Raw genomic sequence first — 22,290 nt, forward strand, 5'->3', positions numbered from 1 at the left:
TTTGATCAAGGATTTCCCTAGTCAACATATATGGTATAATTGTGTACGTGCATTTCTTTATGGTTGCTATTTTCTTTGGTTGAATGAATAAAAATTGTTTAAGAGGTTTAATTTTTACATTACTATATAATTAATTCACCCTTTTCCCTCTTAGTTATATGGGTGGACTACTATTTCTAATAATTGGTATCAGAGCATCGAGTCCTTGAAGGGAAGTTTAAAAACTTTAGGAGATCCATGGTAAAGTTGTTCAGGAAGGAAAGTCCTAGATTTGATGGCAAACTCCAATAGTTGGAAAGATAAAATGAAGACTCATCTCTTGTGCATGGGTCTAGGATATTGGCTTGTAACCAAGACATCAATGAACATTGCAGAAGAAGATAATCTTTAAACCTACATCAAGGAATAGAGAGAAGTGTTTATGTGCAACATAAGGGAAATGGAAGTAATATTTTTAGTGTTACCTTAAAGTGATTACAGTCAAGTAAACCACTTAAAACATCTCATTAAATTTAGAAAACTTTAGAGGGTAATTATGAAGGTGATACACATGCGAAGAGGGTTAGATTGCAAAATCTTTATCATGCATTCCAAGATGCTAAAATAATGGAAGATGAATCTATAAGAAGTTATGTTGGTAGAATATCTAAGATTGTGGTAGGAATCAAATCTCTTGATGGAAAGAAATTTGATGATGAAGTAATATGGAAGATCTTGAAAAGTCTAACAATAGCCTTCAAGATAGTAACACAAATGATTTGAGTAATGTTACCTTGCACCACTAACTTCACCAAAGAAAAATTGCTTGGGAGATTGGAAGCTGAAGAATTTGATCTAAAACAATCCATAAATATTAGCAAAGGTTGAGATAGCATTCAGTGCATTAAACATCAAACCTAGTTTAGCAATGAATACAAAAGCACATGGAGACATTGCCAACAACAACAAGTCCATTGCGAGAAAAATCCAAGAGGGAGTAGCTCATCTTGTGGAAAGAGAAAAAGATGGTAAGAATATCTTCAAATGTTGGAAATGTAATGAATATGGTTATTATGTATCTAAGTGTCCTAAAAGAGAAAGAAAGTTTAAGAGAAGATTCAAGTCAAGAAGATCTAGAAATTTCTTATATGATAATGAATAAGAAGAAGAAGAGGAATATGATCAAAACATGAGTGAAGATGAATTAGGTTTGTAGCTATAAAAGAGGATGATATTGATAGATAAATTAGAGAAGAAAGTGTGCTGATCTCACAAGTTAAAAAGAAAGATTGGATCATTGATAGTGGTTTTTCAAATCACATGACTAGTGATATGACCAAGTTTTCCAAATTCAAAAACTATGATGGAGGAATTTTTAGAGTAGGGAACAATGTGACCTGTCACATTACAGAAATTGGACCTATCACTCTTGATGGTAAAACATACATTGATGATGTTTACTTTGTTGATGGACTAAAGCATAACCTATTAAGTGTTGGATAGCTTATGGAAAATGGCTATCAACTATAGTTTGGTAATGACACATGCATTATAAAGAAAAAGGAAGGAAAACTACTTGGTATTGGCACAAAAACTAGATGTAATTTATTTTAGTTAAACTCCATTGAAATAACATTTTTAGTAGAAAAGATTGACAACACTTGGTTATGGAATAGAAGATTTTGTCACATTAACTTTGATAACATTGTGAAGGCTAGTAATACACTTCCTATAAGAGATTTACCCAAGATCACTAAGCCCACTGACATTGTTTGTAAGGAATCTATCTTGGCTAAGTAGAAGAGAGTCTCATTTCCTAGTTGTAGCAACTAGAAAATGGGTTAAATGCATAACGTACTATGAGCAAATAAAAAAACTCAATAATCATATATTAGCACCCACTAGTCTACCATGAAAGCCAAACTAATAGAGAAATAAATAGAAACCCCCTCTTTTGTTTGTAGCTCCCATGTCCTTCTTTCTTCTCCAAATGATTATAGCTCCAAAGTTGCCTATAGTGGACACAAAATTGAAGCAAAAGTCTATGATGTGGATAATGCCATGAGAATACTTGAAGTTGTGATTTAAGCTTCAGAGAAAATGGTGTGAAAATGCAAAGAAGCTAAGGACTTTGAAAAATGCTCAAGAATTAGGACCAAGGACTCACGACTTCAAGGATTCAAGGACCCAAAATGAGAGAAAGAGTGTCCATTTTATCATAGGCATGGAGGGTGAGAGCATTGGATTTGTCACCCATAGATATGTAATGTGGCAAGAGATTCCTTTAAGAATCCATGATGCATATGAGAAAATATGCCAATTTTAAGATTCTATGACACATGGAAGTCAAACTTGGATAAATGTGGAAGAGAATCTATGACACATCATAAGACACCTCAACCCACTTAAAGCCAACAATCTATGACAAATAAGCCAAATAAGTACATGTGTAAGAGAATAAGAATATTTGGTTATGACATATCTTATCCAAGTGTCAAAGGATAATCCACAAGGTGTCATATCCAAGTGTCATGATGATGTAATATTTTATGGAATATTTGAATTAAAAATCCTTTTATTCCACAAAATAAGAATTAGTAGAAAATGGAATTAATGATGGAAAATGGAACTTAGGAAATTAGGAATTTCCATGGTTTATGAATGATGAACCAATTAATTAATAAAATTAATTAATTGAGCATGATAATTAGGAAGAATAATTATAAAGAATAATAGGATTAAATTATGGGTTATTCAATCCTATAGAGAAAATTAGTAGATGATTGGCCAAATTGATTAAATGAATGCGACCGTATCCTTTGATGAAAATGTGATGATGATATAGATTGAATGAGATGATGACAAGTAGACCAAAGCCATGGTTAGATTGATTGATTGATCAAAATTGATAACATGCCAAGGACACATGACATGAATTGGTTGATAGGTAACATTTAACCGACATTGTAAATGCTACAGGATTGAAATTGATTGATAAGGTTTGATCATATCGACGAACACTATCAATATTATTAAAATGGTTGATGATGTCATGATCTGACATTGAAAGCCTCAACAATGTCAAAGATTGAATGACATGAATGATAGTTTGACCTAGCACTGAGAGCCATGATAGTAATAAGGTCAGATTGATAAGATTGATAGGTTGATAGGTTTCCAAGGCACTAAAAACCACAAAAATACCTAGGAGTTGGATAAATGATGATTGATTTGAGATGTCTGATATGTTTTGGGTTGATTAGGACTAATTTTGAGTGATTCTGAGTTGATTTGAGGTGATTTTGAGTGATATGAAATGGTTTCAAGTTGATTTGATATGATTTCAAAATGACATGAAATTGATGCAAAGAAGGATACAAATGATAAAGTATGATCAATTTGGCCAAAAGATAAAAGTTATTAGAATGAGAAAATGGGACAAATTAGTATGAAGAAGTGATGAAACTATAAATGTGAACCATTTTTGAGCATCTACATTTTGCCCCTCTTTGATACAATGTGATTTAGAGTGTTGTGTCAAAGAATGTTAATGAAAAAGCCATAAAAGCATGCCCTAAAAATGTGGTATATATTTATGCCCCCTTGATAAGTTGGCAAAAATAGGCATATGATAGGTTGATTTCGTCAACAATGAGAAAACAAAGCCATAGCAACTAACAGATTGAAAATTAGAGTTAAAATGCAAAAGTTATGGCCTCTAGAGTGCAAATAGGCATCACAACCAACACAGAAAGGGTCTCATGCACATCCATCTAGGTAGTAGCAATCTATAAAAGGGCTTTGAGAGGATTTTGAAGGTCATTTTCACTCTCTCATTTGGAAGAAAATAGCTTTGGAGCAAGGAGGATGGATCGCCTACCTAGGAAGGAACATTGCGATGAACGAGTGCGAACCTTTCGACGACAGGCACATGCTGGACCTCTAGTGAGTACATTAAGGTGATCTTTTTGATTTTATGCTTTTTTCTATATTCCACACTTTTTTTTACTATTTTTTAGGCACCTAGGGGTCTGTTGGGGGGAAATAGGGTCAAACAGGGTCAACCAAGGATCTTGGGGCCAGTTAGGGCTGCCAAACACCCCAACTACACCCAAAATGTAGCCAAGTGCATCAATGAAATAGTTGGAATTCCCAAGTGTGTCAATGATGTAGTTGGTATGATGAAATACATCAATGAAATAGTTGGTATGACCAACTACATCAATGACAAAGTTGGGAACCCCAACTGTGCCTTAGGATGCTCCGGGGCTCCGATCAGGGTTTAAATGGTCCCAAATCAAGTTGAAACTTGGCAAGGGTTAGCATAACCCTAGGGGGATGTTAGGAAAATGAGAAAATGTAGTCAAAAGTAGTCAACATGCCTAGAATTTGGTCAAACCTAGGTAAATGCTGACAATGAACAGTACAAAGGGCTCGAAAGGGTGCAAATGGTCTCAAAATGACTCAAAATTTGGAACACGTGTTCAAAGCCCTAGGAAGAGTTGAAAACATAGGTTAACTGAGGCTAGGATAGTTTAAAAAAGTCAAATTTGGTCAAACTTAGCTTTAATGGAGGAAAAAAAGTTGACCGATGGATAGGGATAGGGTCAAAAGGATGCAAATGAGCTCGAAATGACCTAAAACTTGGGAAACATGTTAAAAACCCTAGGAAGAGTTCAAAACATTAGTCAAATCAGTCAAAAATGCTCAAAAAAAGTCAAACTTAGTCAAACTAGAATCAAACTAAGTTAAACTTGGGTTAGAACTAGGGTAAACTAGATGCAAAACCATAGAAGGTTGACATAGGCTATGTGATTATGCAAGAGGAGCTGCCCCTATTAAGGGTATGGGGACATAAGCCATGAAGCCTTCAACTATGTCATTAGATGACACCTAGTGAGGAGGGGATATTAGCTGGGTTAGGATTATATCATGTGACATTTATGCTAGAGGTGAGGGGGAACAAGGCTTTGTTGATAGCTTTGACAAAGAGGTGGCACTCAGAGATGAGTTCATTCCACCTACTGACTGGGGAGGGGACTATGACACTAGAGGGTGTATGGTCCATCCTTAGGATCTTGATCCATGGAGAACTAGGGATCTGAGACTATAAGATCAGATGGGACTTATTGGTGGCATGCCATGAGAGGCTGATGGTTGTGATTTGTTGGGTGATTGGTTGATTGTTGATACCTCATAGATGGGGACATGAATTCTCAGTTGGATGGGGTCAAGTACTTAAGAAAATATTATGGAGGGCACTATGTTTTCTTGGGGTCCATGCATTTTGGGGATGTTATATTATTATCTACATCAAGTAGTGTACAGAGGGGGACTATCCTTTAGTACTAGTGGCACATTATTACAGATCTGGGCATATGAGCATATTGTAGTATTTAGGCCTCTAGTAGAGAAAGTGTTGGTGGGTGATATGCCATATGCTTATAGCTATAGAGGTGTCCTAGCCTGAGGACCATTGGGATATGCAAGTTATTTTTGCCATCAAATAGACATGATGATTTAGTTCATATGGAGACCATATAGAGATTTCCCTGGATGGGATGATGATGACATCCACTTACAATACTACAGGAAGGAGTGCTACATCATAGGGCGCATTGTGATTAGTCACCTGGTTATAGAGATGTACCTACTAGAGTAGGTACAGAGACAGTTTGGGGAGACACAACATGTACCTATAGGGTTAGCACTATTTGCCTTATCTAGAGAAGAGGTGTGAGAGTGGGGACCACTCATGAGGACACAAGTAGCATATGCACAGTTAGTAGAGTTACAACCAAGGCTATGGGGGGTAGTAGCAGATATATTGGATGCAGGCATGACAATAGCATATGATAGGTGGTTTACACAACATCGGCCGAGATTGTTGATAGATCTAGTAGTACTAGTACCCCAAGGGAGGCCATAGGATGAGGAGGAGGAGGATGGGGGAGAGGGTGAGGAGGGATTTGATGATGGTGATGATGAGGATTTTATGGAGAAAGGTACAATTGGTTCATACAAATCTGAGTGGTCCTACAAGAACAAGAGGATTTTATGGAGAAAGGTACTTGATGATTTTTATTGATGATTTCACTAGAATGATGTGAGTAGCTTTTCTTTAAGAAAAATTAGATGCATTTTAGAAATTCAAGATATTTAAGAAAAAATTTGAGAATGAATCTGGAGTTAAAATCAAGATTTTAAGATTAAATAGAAGGGGAGAATTCAACTCTAGAGAATTTCATATCTATTTTGAAGAGCATGGTATCAAAAGAAAACTATCCTCACCCCATACACTTGAGCAAAATGAGATTGTTGAAAGAAGAAACAAATCAATTACTAATGTAGCAAGAGTTATGTTATTTGAGAATGATGTACCAATGACCTTTTGGAAAGAAGCAGTCAATACAGTAGTATACATACTAAACAAAGTACAAATTAGCAAAGGTATGGAAAGAATACCTTATAAATTATGGTTTGGCCACTCACCATTATTCAAGTACTTCAAGATATTTGGAAGAAAATGTCACATCAAAAGAGATGATGATATTGGTAAGTTTGATCCAAGGAGTGATCAAGGTATGTTTCTTGGCTATTCATTAAAAAGTAAAGTCTACATATGTTACAACTATAGAACAAAAACTATAGTAGAGTGCACAAATGTTAAAATTGATGAAAAGTTTGGCACCAAGGAAAGGATAATGGATTATAATTCTAATGGAGATGATTACTATGGAATGAATAATAGAAGTAATGAGTTATTTCTCAAGACTAAAAATGACTTATAGAATAGTGTGCAAGTTGAAGATGTGAGAGAAGAATAGAGTGTTCTACCAAAAATAAGAGTTGAAGCAGGAATTCCTACCCCAAATAGGAAATTGATAAGAAATCATCCTATTGATATGATAATAAGAAGAAAGGAAAAATGAGTAATGAGAAGGAGTAGAATTAATGAAGAACTATGTCTGATATCTCAAGTAGAACCAAGAAGCATAGATGAAGCAATCAAAGATGATCATTGGATAAGGGAAATGAAGGAAGAACTCCAACATATAATTTAAAATGACACATTTGAATTGGTTCGTAGACCTATGGACAAAAAATTGATTGGCACAAAATGGCTATTCAGAAATAAAATGAATGAACAGGGAGAAGTAATAAGGAACAAAATAAGACTTTTATGCAAAGGTTACTCTCAACAAGAAGGAATTGATTATGAAGACACATATGCACCTATAGTAAGAATGGAAGAAGTTAGAATGTTCTTAGCACATGTGGAAAATAAGAATATTAGGGTATATCAGATGAATGCTAAGTCAACATTCTTGAATGGAGAACTTGAACAAGAAGTTTACATTGAACAACCAGAGGGTTTTCCTTTAATAGAAGAGAAGGATAATGTTTGTAGACTAAAGAAAGTATTGTATAGATTAAATCAAGTACTAAGAACTTGGTATGCAAGGTTGGACAAATAATTAGCAAAGCTTGGATTTGCTAAAGGAACAATAGATAGTAACTTGTACTTGAAGAAAATAAGAGATGATTTGCTAATAATCATTGTATTTGTTGATGACATCATTTTTGGTGGAAATGATGAAGCTAGTAACAAATTCTTAGAAAACATGAAGAATGAGTTTGAGATGAGCATGATAGGAGAAATGAAATTCTTCTTAGGATTGTAGATTGTTCAAAATTAAGAAGGTATATTTATCTCTCAGATCAAGTACTTAAAAGATTTTCTAAAAAGATTTTGTTTAGAAAATTGTAAACCTATTGGAACTCCTATGGTAATTGGTCATAAGTTATTAAGCAAAGATGAGACCCCTACTATTGAACAAAATAAGTACAAATCTATGATTAGAGGATTGCAGTATCTAACTCATATTAGACTAGATATAGCTAATGCAATTGGAATGGTGGCAAGATTTCAAGCTGATCCTAAAGAATATCACTATGCAATAGTAAAGAGGATATTTAGATATCTAAAAAGAACATCAGATTATGGCATTTAGTATGATAGAAGAAATGTCTTTACTCTTTGTACTTATATAGATGTTGATTGGGTTGGACATAGGAATGATAGAAAAAGAACTAGTTGAAGAGAATTTTTCCTTGGAGGAAGACTAGTTTCTTGGCTCAACAAGAAGAAAGATTGTACCTCACAAAGTACTATAGAAGTAGAATATGTTGTAGTAGAAAACAATTGTAATCAAGTCATATGGATGAAGTAGATGATGAAGGATATTGGAATTATATTCATAGAACCCATTATTATTTACTGTGATAATATAAGTACTGTTAATATGTCTAAGAATCTTGTTCTGCACTCCAAAACTAAGCACATAGCAACAAAGTATCATGTTCTAAAAGAGAAAGTCATAGAAAAATAAATGAGACTAGAGTACATTAACACTAAGGAATAGATTGCAGACATTTTCACAAAGGCCTTACCAAAGGATACTTTTGAGTACCTAAAAGGCATGCTTGGTGTTACGCCCCTACCTAGCTCAGAGTAGAAGATGGAAAAACTCATCAGTCTAGGTTACATAGCACCACTATTAGACTATACTAACAAAGTTAGCAAGGACTCTTGGTAAATGATAATTGGTGTACAATACTGTCTTTAGACACTTATGTTGCTTATAGAATTATATGAAAAAGTTGTAAAGAAATAGACTAGCTTGTAGTCATGCTAATAGATTATTATATGTTCAATTTTTGTACTACCTTTGACATTGATGTCAATGGGGGAGAGAGTTACATGAACAACATTAGAAAGAGTTTGTACTATGGGGGAGAATTGGTGCAATAAATTTTTTGCATGAAGACTTAAGTGATGAAGAAAAACTATTGGAATTCTTAGAACTAGATTTTTTTCATATATGTTTCCATCAATGCCAAAGGGGAGATTGTTTGCATGAATTCTAATGCTGATGCTATGGGGGAGCATTGTAGAATTTTTTTTTCATTGATGACAACATCGCAATAATATCATATAAGACCATCAGAGCGATTGACTAATAATTATGTATTATAGACATCACATTTTGTATCTACCTATGTGTAGTTACTAAGATATACTACAACATGTATTTGAAATTTGGGAAAGTGCACAGAATTTGAATCGACAGTGTATAGAAGATATTGATAATTTATAGAGAACTATAGGAAAGTAGAGCAATGGGAAAATAGTTTCTATTGTATGAAAAATATAGAGCATTACATTTGGAATTAAGGGTTGTGCAGTTAACTAGAGGTAGTACACTAACTACTAAGGATGGTAGCAAGTGCACAGGAATGGAAGTCACACATGTCAAAGTTTGTGTATAACTGTGGGTTGAGAGTGTTAATTAAATGTGTATTTCATTCAATTAACATATAATAAAGTGTGGAGCTGACTCAAGAAATTAATATTTAGTGTGGTATAAAGGAAAGTTGTTTTCCAAGTTTTAATTATCATCATTATGATTGAGAAGCAGAGAGAACTTGAAAATTGTGAAGTAGAGGAGCAAAGCAATCTACTAATGTGTGTAAGTGACCTAAAGGGTTACTGTTGATGGATACATAGTTCCAAATCTGATTGCATGATCTAAAGGTGAAGTAGTCGTACATACTAGATAAAGGAAGAAGAAAAAGACTATCATAGATCTATTATTCTAAAAGGAATAGTACTGAGATCAATTGGATAGTGGGTTCAGGTCTGATTCTAAAGCTATTTGGATAGTGGGTTCAACTTCCTTCCACAACTCCTAATAGGGTTGTGATTTCTTAACAGAGATTCAAAGTCTTCTTACATGGACTCTTTGTACTAAGTTTTGTAATAGACTCCTCATAGGGTCCATCATCTAACAAGGAATATTTAGATTAGTACATTATTTTGTGAGTATCATTCCTAGTGGGATCTTCCCTTTGATCAAGAGTTTCCCTAGTCAACATATCTGGTGTAATTGTGTATGCACATTTCTTTATGGTTTCTATTTGCTTTGGTTGAATGATTAAGAAATTTTTAAGAGGTTTAATTTTTAGATTATTGTATAACTAATTCACCTCCCCTCTTAGTTATATTTGTGGAATACTATTTCTAACATTTTTTTGTAAAGTTATCTCCATATTTGAAGGAATGTGAGGAAAGGTTCCCCAACTTTCTGATTAAGGTTACACAAGTCTCATATGTTAACTGAGTGTTGTATGTTGTGGGATTATTGTTGCACAAATATATTAGCAATCTCATCAAACATTTTGATACTAGTAAGCAAGCATGAAAACCACTCCATAGCCTAACCACCTAGACTTGTTGGAAATAGATGCATGAGATATGTTTGATTATGCATAAATTCCATAGACAAGGCACCAAATTCCCAAAAATGATCTTGGGGATAGGAAATTCTAAAGTATTTATCATACTTGTGAAACTAAAATCCTCTTGAAAAAGTAGGCATGTCTATACTCTTGTCAAAGGGAAACAAATAAAGAACATCTAGAGTGTATGTTTTGTTAGGTTTGTCCTTATCACACATCATTTAGGCAAGTTGTTTTTGCATGAGCTTCAATTTTTTTCGCAAATTAAATGTTATAGTTTCCTCTTTAGGTGCGCCCTCTTGGGAAAGTTTGAGAAAGTATTTCTCTTTCTCTTTTTTGAGTAAGATTTCCATGATTTTCTGGAAGTTTTTGACCTTATGACATTTTTTGATATGTTCAGGAAGTATTTCTACCTCTTCCTCATTCTCATTAGTAGAAGGTTCCTTATGTCTTTCATTCCTCTATTGATCTTGGTATCTACTATCTTCTCCATGCTAGTTCTTGATCAACCATTGTAGGGATGTGATAACTTTCAATGTATGTTGGTTGAAAAGGTTGTCTAAACAAGAATTCTACTATGTTCTTTGGAGACATATGACCTTTGCTAGTTTAAGAATCCTCTTGATACAAGGGGTTCCTAGTTTGTTGTAAGTTTATGGAAAACTTTCTTTGAACATGAGGTGACCTATCACATGAAGGAGATTGTGAAGACTCCTAATTAGATGAACTAGAGATAGATCATATATAAATTGAGAAGTGATCTCTACAATGATTATGAACCCTAGCTCTACCTCATCTAAGTCTAAAGGGATAAAAAAAAATTCCACTTCTTGTTGCCACTATTGGTGTTTTTAAAACTACTGAGCAATAGAGTGCTTCAATACCAAAATGATGATACCTATGCAACCTAAGGATTAGCTATTTCCTATTTTCAATTACACATGAAAACCTTTTGGATCCAAAATTAACAAAACCAAGAATGGTTTCCTTCTCTTTAGGATCTACAAGACCAAGGTAGGTATACCTAAGGGATGACTCAATCTAATTGTTGCTATATGGACACTATCTTAGTTTTATTCTAATTCTCATCCTCAATCCATAAACACACAACTAATTGTGACATTTTAAACAGAATACATCCAATATAATAGATTTGATCATAAAGTCTTGTGTAGATCTACAAGTATTCTTTACAATAGTGGCTAACTAAGGCTAGAATATTTCATGCAAACAAGTATTGACCAACTTTGAAGATCTTTAGGAAATAAAAATAAAATTGATTGTTATTATGCATTTGATACCCATTTATGATCGATTTCTCTTTTAGCTAAATCACTTTGACTAATTCCTAATCTAGTAAGGCTTAGAGTCTACTAAAAATATATAAATATAATTTGTTGCCTTAAAAAAAATATTATCAGCAATTCTTACTGGAATCCATCATTCAAAACATCCTCCCCATTACTACAACAACCTTATCAAATTCATCAAAATAATTCATTGAACTAATATCAGTGATGAAAAGATATACAACCTAAAGGATTGCATTCAAGTGCACAAGTTTTTACTCATACAACATCAAGATAACTAAGTAACCAAATGGAGAAAAAATTCAAAAAGAACTGATATGGGGACAACTCATCATTTGTATTCATTTTCTTTGAAAATTGTATACATTTTGCAGTAAACTTATAATTACCATAGGAAAAAACACAAAGATCATCCTGTATTAATGTAATGCCATAAACTTACAAAGGAAATGCATTATAAAGCTTGTTTAAATTACTTGGACCAAAAAAATCCTAAGTATGACTAAAAGCATTAGAAATCTGACCCTTGTTCTAGCCTTGGGATCTCACTTAAATATGTGAGATGCAACAAGCTTTAGGCATGGAAAATTTGACAAGTGTCTAGAAAAAATAAAACTCAATATAATAGAAAGTTAACTCAACAAAATGTACTTTAGGTAGCCCCATTTTTGTTAAATCAAAACAAGTTACTAGCTATTTATTTGCCACCACTATCCTAAATCCTCTGAATATTCTACCCTTAGGCTAGCCAATGATGAGTCCTATGGTATTTCTATATCAACTTTTACCTTTGGATTTTCACTATTTTCATCTTGGATGGACAATATTACTTTTATCCTTGATTGTTTCTCTATCACATCCACATCCTAAGCTTTTGAAGCTATAATTGGAGCTAACTAGACATTCTTTTTTGCTTCTTTCTATTGGCCTTGTGTACTAACAGTGTCAATGATTTGGATCTCATCATCCTATACCTCATCACTGTCAATTTCAACTTCATCAAATTGTTCACTAGGAGCAATTTCTACCATCCATTTGTCAAGCAATGCATCATTCAGCCAATCAAACTGCAGAATATCTTGTTGCCTTTTGATAACATATTTTGCCTCCCTATTAATATTGACAAGTTCTTGTTTTAAAGAATCAAAGAATATTTTGGCTTTCACTATCTCTTCAATTGTGGTAGCCCACCATGCACACCCTATTTCATTTATAATTCTATTCATCCTTAAACAAAATATATCATCAAGTTCTTTTGCCCATTCATCTTTTTTTTTTTCAAATTATTTCTCCTATCTAGGGAATGAGGAAACAATCTAAACTTTTGGCTCTTGTACTTGTTCAAGTAGCCTACTAATATTCTTTGTAAATGAATCCTCCTATTGTCAAAATCAGAAAGATCAAAAAAAATATCAAAGGTCTTCTCAATTTGATCATAAGAAGTTTTTATGATAGAGTAACATAAAAATGTGATTTCTTTCTTCCTTCTCACCCACTTATTCACAATAGGCTTCAAAGCCTCATCACTGGCTTTCAATTCCTCCCAGATACTGATCACTCTAGCTAATTGATCACAAACTAGTGGCCATTCAATTTTGTCCCCCAAATATGTGAGAGCTTTTCTTAATTTATCTTCATACTTTGCCTCCAACTCCACATGTAATGCCCACAACTTGCCTTTTTCTTCTTCAAAGCCTTCTATTGTGTAGTATTTTGGCCTTTGGGGTGTACCTGGTATTTATATGAGGGGGGAGGATTTGAAAGGTTCAATTGGGGGGTGAGGGTATGTTATTCTTGCTGCTATAGTCCTTCCCATTAATTTATTCTCAAGCTCAATTCTCGTTTTCACCTCTTTATTGTAGGCCTCTAGAAGTGTTTCATATTTACTTTGTAATTCAAACATGGCCTATTCTTCCTTCTTAGTAATGGCCAAAAAAAATTGGGATGAATCCACATTCCAACATGCTACCTGTACATGAGAAGTATCAGCAACTCTCCTTACAATTATTTTTCCCATCAATCTAGACTCATCTAGTTGTGATAGTGTTGCTCTAGACCCTCTTCTTAATGACTAGCTAACCAATGCGGCTTGATCCTCAAAAAATGCAGTACCTTGGAAGTCCTTTTTATTTTGATCTTGAAAATTCAATTTATTTGAAATAGAATTGAAAAATAAGGCATCAACAATGTCCCAATTTGGTAACAACAAAATGCCAGATGCCTTCACCATTTGTCTTCCCTCTTCAGGGCTTATATTCTAAAACTCTCTTATCATTTCTTCTTTTGTTTGGTTCTCAATGGGGGCTTCATCCATTTCTAGATGCTCTATTTCCAAACTTTTACACCTTCAAAATTATTCATGTTCATCCTCCATGAAAATTGCTGGAAAGCCCTAGACTTTACAAAACTATCATTAGCCAAAAATTGATGACTTGCCTATTCTAACATAGGGTACAATTCCTTGCCTCTATAGTTAGCTATTGTTAGATCCAAACTTGGTGGAGGAGGTTCTTAAGGGTTACCCTCATCTAACTCTACTTGAGTAATAAAAATGCCTCCTTATGATCCAATCTATTCAATTTGCTCACCAGTGAGCTACTCTTCTCCAATCCTTAAAGGGGATTGAGTGGGTGAACATTCCTCAACTTGAGGACTCTTTTCTTTCATTACCTTGTATCTCTTGGGAGATAGTTCATCAGGTCTCTCCTCTTAGATGATACTAGTGGATCCCATTATTTGTTTGCCCTTATCCACAGGAGCCCTTTTATTCTAAATCACAACATAACCTGGTTTCTTTTGAACAATTATTTGGCCAACTCCTATATTGGGAGTGAAAGCCAACCTCCTCATGACCTCTCGGGCCTTATTAGGGTAAGAATCAATAAAAAAATTGTTTCTTCTCATTCATAGCTTCCATTATTTTAGGGAAGATATTCATGAGCTTATTTACTTTATCAGCCTCTATATTAGCATTATCTAGGGGATCATATTTCTAATCAAAACAATGAATGAATTCTAAAACCTGGGAATAAACCCTCCATTTTTCCTTTTTAGTTTTGTATTCCTACAATGAGAATTCATTTCTTATAATGTCCTTTGGATAGTATGAATCATGTTTTATGTAACCTAATTTAATCCTATGCCTCAAAGTTTGATTAAAAAATCCTTCAATATCACAAAAATGGGGAAAGGAGATAGCAATTTTATACTGATCCAAAATTTTATGTAAAAAGATCCAACCCCCTGTGGTAATCACAACCTAGTGTTCCATAGTGCAAGTAGGAAAAAAATACCCCATTGACCTTTTTAGCAGAAACATTTCCTCCACTCCTCCTAACTATCATAAAACTTCAACCATTCCTACTTTTAAAGGTACTTGGTAGGAAAAAACATGAGGGCTCCTCTTAAGAACATAAATTTTAACAATAGTAGAAATAGAGTAAGGAATGATATCTTTGCAATTGAGTGAAATTTTCAAATTATGGGGGTTTTCCATAGGCCTAATGAGGTTCATTAGTGGCTTGGGGATCCTGGAATTTTCACTTAATATGAGGCATCTCAATCTAGAAGCAAAATGCCTATCAAATTTGAGAAAAATGGCATTATCTGCATCCGAGGTCATATCTACACTCCACAACTAGAGTAACAATGCTTCCCCATTCTCCTCTTTGTTCAATTCCATCTCTTTACCAAAATATGCAACCCCTTTAAACAAGAACATATGAATCAAGAGAGAATAGTGACCAAATGTCTTCTCCAATTTCCCTTTGGCAATTCTAACCAGACCAACATGGATTTCTTCAGCTAGAAAGGAAGCAAAATAAAAAATAAAATCTACACCAAAAGAGACAATTTAAACCATCATATACATAAGGTCAATAGGCATGCAATCTTGCTCATCTTTACCAAAAGCATAACACAAGGTCCTATATATCTCTACAACCTTGGAAGTGAAAAGACTCTTCTTAAAAGGTTCCCTCAAGGCTATAGTGATAACTAGAAAAGTTCCTATTGTATCAATGTGTGCCCTCAGTGCACCTCCCCTAATCACATCCTTTTTGCCTTGTATTCATTTTCTAGTTCTGATAGATTAATTGGCACATGATAATCTAACAATGGCTTTAGATGAAAAACTTCCCTAATATCCTTAGGACTGATTGAGATTAGAGGCACACCATCAATTCATCTCACCATCCTAATAGCTTGGTTATAATTCTTGGCAATGGTTTCAAGCAAATCATAATCCATGAAAACACTTGGAACTACTAGCTTTTGCAAATCAAAATTCTAGACATTAACATGAGGGGCAAACAAATTCCTTTCTGAAAAACATTTTTTGTACAAAACAAGACCAATTTGTGTAGTTGTTGCATCCTTAACCTAGTTCCCTTTATCATACATGCCATTAACAATCTTAAGCCTAAGGTTTAAGGAAATTAACTTCTTAACTTATGTAGGTTTAGTAGTAGATTCTGGGAGTAATTCTAGTAGATTGTCATGAATATTCCTATCCATATAATTTACTTTCCTAGAAAATGCTTTCTTAGGAGGCATCTTGACTGTAATTTATGAGGACTAGAAGCCTACAAAGGTTATAATATGAGTACTTACCTGATTTTCCCAAATTTTTCTTCTTCAAACCTCTTCAATAGCTCATGAACAAGGAGGATTGCTTCATGTCTTTGCTAGGCTTATCACAATATCATTAGTAGGCTCTAGTACTCAGAAAATATGAAATCTTTATTTGTGCAAGACTGGAAATGGTAAAATTCCTTGTATTATACTCTATTTTTCTCACACCCAAAGCTTTCATTCATCATAAATGCACAGAATTTAAAAATTGGGTGGCATCATATTTCCTTTTGAATTTGCACCATTGATCCTTGAAAAATCCTATGATCTAGGAAAGAAAATTGATCTAACTCACCTTTCTCCCTAACATGCTGGTAGTCAAACCAATAAAAAGCTTCCATCTATACCTTTCCTTCAAAGTTGGAATTTCAATCTAGGCTCACTAATGATTGGGCACACGTGTCATCAAGTTGCTACCTTGCTATGCATAACTTTGAGCACTTGGCTATAGTGAGATAGTGATGACCATTGATGTTGCTTTGATTGTGTGGCAAATATTTGATATGAATCTTATGAGAAATATGGTGGGTCCCTCATTCACTAACTCATTATACATAATCTTTATGCAATTCCTCATAGCGAGCTAGTGATGGTTGTAGATTGGAGGTTGATCTAAAGGCATGGAAATTGCATGAATCTTTTAAGCTATGGTGGGACCTTTACTCTCTACCTCGATATAAATAAAAAGTGCACATCTTTCCATAACAAGATAGCAAGTATCGTTGATCCATGCTTGATCTGATGATCAGGATCCTTTACATGTTTTATGTATGGGGTATGGGTCCAAGTTACTATTGATGCTAACCTAGCTTAATCATGCTGGCATATATATATATATATATATATAAAATTCTAATTCCTAGTGACATCACTCCCCCTTGGATTTGTTGTGTTATTTTTTCAGCCAGGTCTCTACTTTGCTACTAGCAAAAATCACTTACTTTCAGGTAGCGACATAGCAACTTCTAACAACCCATCAAAAAAAATTAGTACCAGGAAAATTAAAAATAGAATAACCATGGTTGATTAGAGTGTCATAGAAATAAAGGCATATTTTGTAAGATATGTTCCTTGGGATCCTCAAAATCACTACCTATTTTAAAAGAACACCATCTTTTGTAATATCCAAGAACTCACCATGTTACTACTAGAAAAATTGATGATTTTCTACTTGCAAAGTAGTGACCTCTGGTGGATAATGAATTCTAGTGATGGAGAACATGTAACACAATAATTGAAACTTCACCAATTAATATTTTTGTCAAAGAACATGGTCATACATATTTATGAAACTACATGTGAATACCATAGTCACATCAACATTTGAAAAATTTGGCTGCTTTCTTTATATTTCAAGCACTCACAATGTCACTACTAAGAAAATTAATGATTTTTTGATTGTGATAAAGTGACTTGCCAAAATATCTTAGGTTCTAGTGAGACCACTTGTGACTTGTTCTCTATGCATCCTTTCTAATACTAACAACCCTAGGATAGAGCATGTGACCATAATGTTTTCAAACTAATACACTTCTCTAGCATCAGACTACAATTTTTAGTACCATGACAGAGTTTTCTAATGGTTGCTACACCACTGTAGTAAATATCCTTGCAACTCAAGCACATGAAATCCGCAAATCCAAAAAAGATCCAACAATGGGACAATACCTTTTCAAAAGGACACAATAATGACTTTGAAGTAGGCAAGAAAAGAATATTTGACTATTTTAAAAGATTTTGTGCCTAGCTGATTTAGAAAAGGGCGAGACCTAGGGTTTTACATAGATTTTAAAAGATATAAAAATACAAAACCCAGAACCTGAAACCTTAGGATCAAATGAAAGGACTCACATCCAATTTTTTGTACCATGATTTTAAAACAAGTTACTATGTAAAAATTAGACCAACACTAGCTCTGTCTGTGGACGATAGACTACCTAAGTCTATGCAAGAATTTATAATCTTTGGGAGAGCAGACCACAAACTTGATACCACAATGAAAACTTCTTCAAAAAGCACACGACTGAAAATAGAAACAAGGAAAAACCACTATATAGGGATATTTATAAGGATTTACAATATATACACAATGTACAAGAACACAAGGAAACCTAAAACTAATACTCATGGAAAAATAGATGCCTTAGGAAAAGTATCTATTTAAGAATTTTCCATGAACAGGCAGTTCTAAAATATTGTCTGATAAATCCTTGATGACATAAGAATCTTCTCCCCATGAACTTTCAATTAAATAGGGACCTAGCTAGATAGGATCAAATTTACCATGTTTTCCATTATTCTATATACTAGCATTCCACATAAGGACTAAATCTCTATTTTAAAACTTTTTACTCATTGTCCTTTTATCATACAATGTCTTAACTTGTAGTTGCAACTTTTGATTCCTAAAAGATGCTTCTTTTCTAGTTTCTACTAACCCTACAAGCTCATCTAGCCTTTCTTGCATATCATCTGTAATATCTTCATCATACAACTAGATGTAACTATAGAGTCCCACTAAGTTATTCTGAGGCATCCTTGCCTAAATTCCATATACTAGATCAAAAGGAGCTACTCCAATAGCTTTTTTCATAGTCACCCTATTAGCCAATATTGCAAGTTGCAACTTAGAGTTCCATACCTTCTTGTTATCATCCAAGGTCCTTTTAATAATTTTTAACAAGCTCTTAATTGTGGATTTAGCCTACCCATTCCCTTATGGATGATACAGGGAGGATGTTGATCTAGTTATTGCATATTTGTCATAGAACTTTATAAATTCCTCAGACCTAAAACACATGGCATTATCTATCACAATTCTTTGAGGGCAACCAAATTTGGAAATAACATTACTAAGCAAGAAATTGTTGACAACTTTACTTGTTACATTTCTTGTGGGGATAGCCTCTATCTATTTTGTAAAGTAGTTAGTAGCAACTAAGATCCATGAATAACCAATACTAGATTTGGGAGAAATCTCACCTATGCAATCCATTCCCCACTACTGAAATGGTGCTTGAACCAAAATTTGAGCATCTTTAAAAAGGGATAGCCACAAGAATCTAGCTCTCATTACCTTGTGTGTAGCAGTCTTGGCCATATAATGTCTCCCACACACTCAAGTATGCATCTCATTCAGAATTTCTTGGGCTCTTTCTTGATCAACACATTTCAGTAATATCCCTTCAAAATTTCTCCACCACAAACTACCTTGGATAATTATGTACCTGATATTCTATAATTTAGTGCTTCTTTTCTTATTTTTAGTTAAGTGAGATGGAACCTCTAGGTGTTGTAGATAGTGAATAACATTAGTATACCACTCACAATTATTCATGTCACATAAATCAGATTTGAGGTCATCTATCACTATATTTATCTAATTAGCATCTAAGTTAGATTGAGCCATGAGTTTAGCTAATCCTTGACCTCTTACCAACTTTGTTATCTATATCTCAATGTTGAATACTTGGATCCTATTGATCCATCTACATCTTCTTCCTAATACTTCTTGCTGAGAATAAGTATCCTTCATAATAGCACTGGGCACAAATTCAATGACAATAGCTCCTATCAAATAGCATATGAATTTCTTAATAGCCTTTACTAAAGCATATGCTTGTTTTTCATTTATCTCATATTTTAACTCAGCTGGTTGCAATGACTTACTGAAGAATGCAATTGGTTGCTCATATCCTTTATTATTTTTCTACAATAAGACTATAGCTATAGTATGAAAGGAAGCAAAAGAAAATATGTGCATGGGCTTTGTGTAGTCAGGAGTTCTCAGTACTGGAGCATTTTTTATTACAATTTTAATATCCTAGAATGATTGTGAAGGCTCACCATTCCAATCTATAGTACCTCCTTTCTTGAGCATCTTTGAAATAGGTCTACTAATTTCAGCAAAGTTAGTAACAAAGCTTCTCAAAAAATTAACTTAGCCAAAGAAGGATTGAATTCCTTTTATATTATTTGGCTTAGGGACCTTATCAATAGCTACTACTCTCCCAAGATCTATCTTCACCCCATCCTTTGATACTATATGTCCCAATAAATTACCTTTAGTCACCCCAAATGCACATTTTGTAGGGTTTAATGACACTTTGTATTCGAATGCTTTGATGAAAATATTTTCTAGATGCTCACGATGGTCTTCAGCCTTCTTGGAATAAGCTATGAGGTCATCTTGATTCACCACCATAAACTTATTTATATATACATGAAAAGCCACATCTATGGCTCTTTGGAATGTAGCACCAGCATTAATCAATCCAAAAGGCATGCTTATATATACATAAGTCCCCCAAGGAGTTATAAATGATATCTTGAATTGTTCTACTCCTTTTACCAGGACTTGGTTATATCCTAATAATCCATCCATCATTGACATAAGTTCAAACCTTGTTATTTTCTATAGCATGGCTTCCATATTTGGCAATCCATAATTATCTTTTAAGGAAGAAAATGTTTAAATTTCTAAAATCTACATAGAGTTTGATATCTCCATTCTTTTTTCTAACACGAACTAAGTTTGAAACCTAGGTGGAATGTCTAATAGGCTTGATTATTCCCCCATCCCTTAACTTCATTAGTTTCTCTTGCATTTTAGGGGCCAGAGTAGGATTAACTAGTCTTTGTTTTTGCCTAAAGGGTTTGACATTATCCTTCAGAGGTATGATGTGCTAAAAAAGATCTTCTCTATAAGTCTTTAAATCATCATATGAATAAGCAAAGACATGTTTATACTTTCTCAATAGGTCAATCAAAGGCTTTCTAATTTTAGCTGATAGGTTCTTACCAATATAAACTTTCTTAGGGGCCTCATTTGTTTCAAAATTTATCTCCTCTAGCTTTTGAGGCTTACAGTCTGTAGCTCCATGTTTTACCCTATCTTGGTTATCAAACATATTCTTTGAGACAACCAAACCTTTAGGTACTTTGTTAGTCTTTAACTGTATAACTTCCTAGCCAAAAATTATTTCCCTCCCATCTATGGTCTCAACCAAATCATTGTAATCCATCTCCTAGCCATGATACTTATCTTCATTTAATAAGAAATTGACAATATCTTTATCATCTTCCAATACTTGCTAATGTTCAATGTTATCAGGTATTGAGGGTTTGTTCTGAACTTCAATTTGTGATATCCCTACAAATGATATCTCCTATGGCCTAATTGCTACATTTTCTAACAAGTTAGCCATCTTATTCTAGGTTCTATCTCTCCATGGGATACCAAATGCATAAAAGAATTCTATTTGATCCCAAATAGTGTTTTTATACTACTTTAATCTTCTATTTTTAGATGCATAAGTTTCTTTTATTTAAGAGATAATCAATTTAGAATCCCTTATGACATGCAATTTCTTAATTCCATGGTGGGTAGCAACTTTCAACCCTAACAAAAAGGCTTCATACTTAGCTATATTATTAGTACATGAAAATTTCAAGGTAAAAGAATATATAAAAGTGTTTTTCTCTAGAGAAATGAAAACTACCCCTACCCCTACACATTCTTTAGAACTAGCCCCATCAAAGAACATTGTCCATAATATTGGTGAGTCTATACAACACTCAACTTCATGTTTAATAACAACAGGAAAATTTTCAACTTCTTGAATAATCAATTCAGCTCTGCATGTATTCACACTAGTATCTAAGAAGCAAGTGGCATCTTTATCAATTTATTCCCCTAAAATGTGACTGACCCTTGGCTCTCTATTTACCTTGACAACTTTATCTCCAATGTGAAAGGTAGCATATGTTAAGTTACATTGTAGACTACCTCCCATAGTAGCACTAAATTTCCTAGAAAGCAACATTCTATAGTGTGGAGGTATATCCACTACAAGGACTGACATGGTCAACTCTACCTCAGGATATGTAGCTAGTTTAAATGGTACAACATTTATGGTACCTATGACTAGGACTTCCCTAGCATCTATACCTCTACATCTACCTTATGCAGTGTCTACTTTAAATCCTAAAGCTTCCATTACTTTGAAAGGCATTATGGTGTTAGAGGCTCCTAAGTCTATCATGATATTTTAAAGGGTCTTTCCTT

This window comes from Cupressus sempervirens, chromosome 5 (assembly GCF_028749045.1).
Source record: "Cupressus sempervirens isolate cs-2001-9-10 chromosome 5, ASM2874904v1, whole genome shotgun sequence".
In the NCBI taxonomy this organism is placed as follows: Eukaryota; Viridiplantae; Streptophyta; class Pinopsida; order Cupressales; family Cupressaceae; genus Cupressus; species Cupressus sempervirens.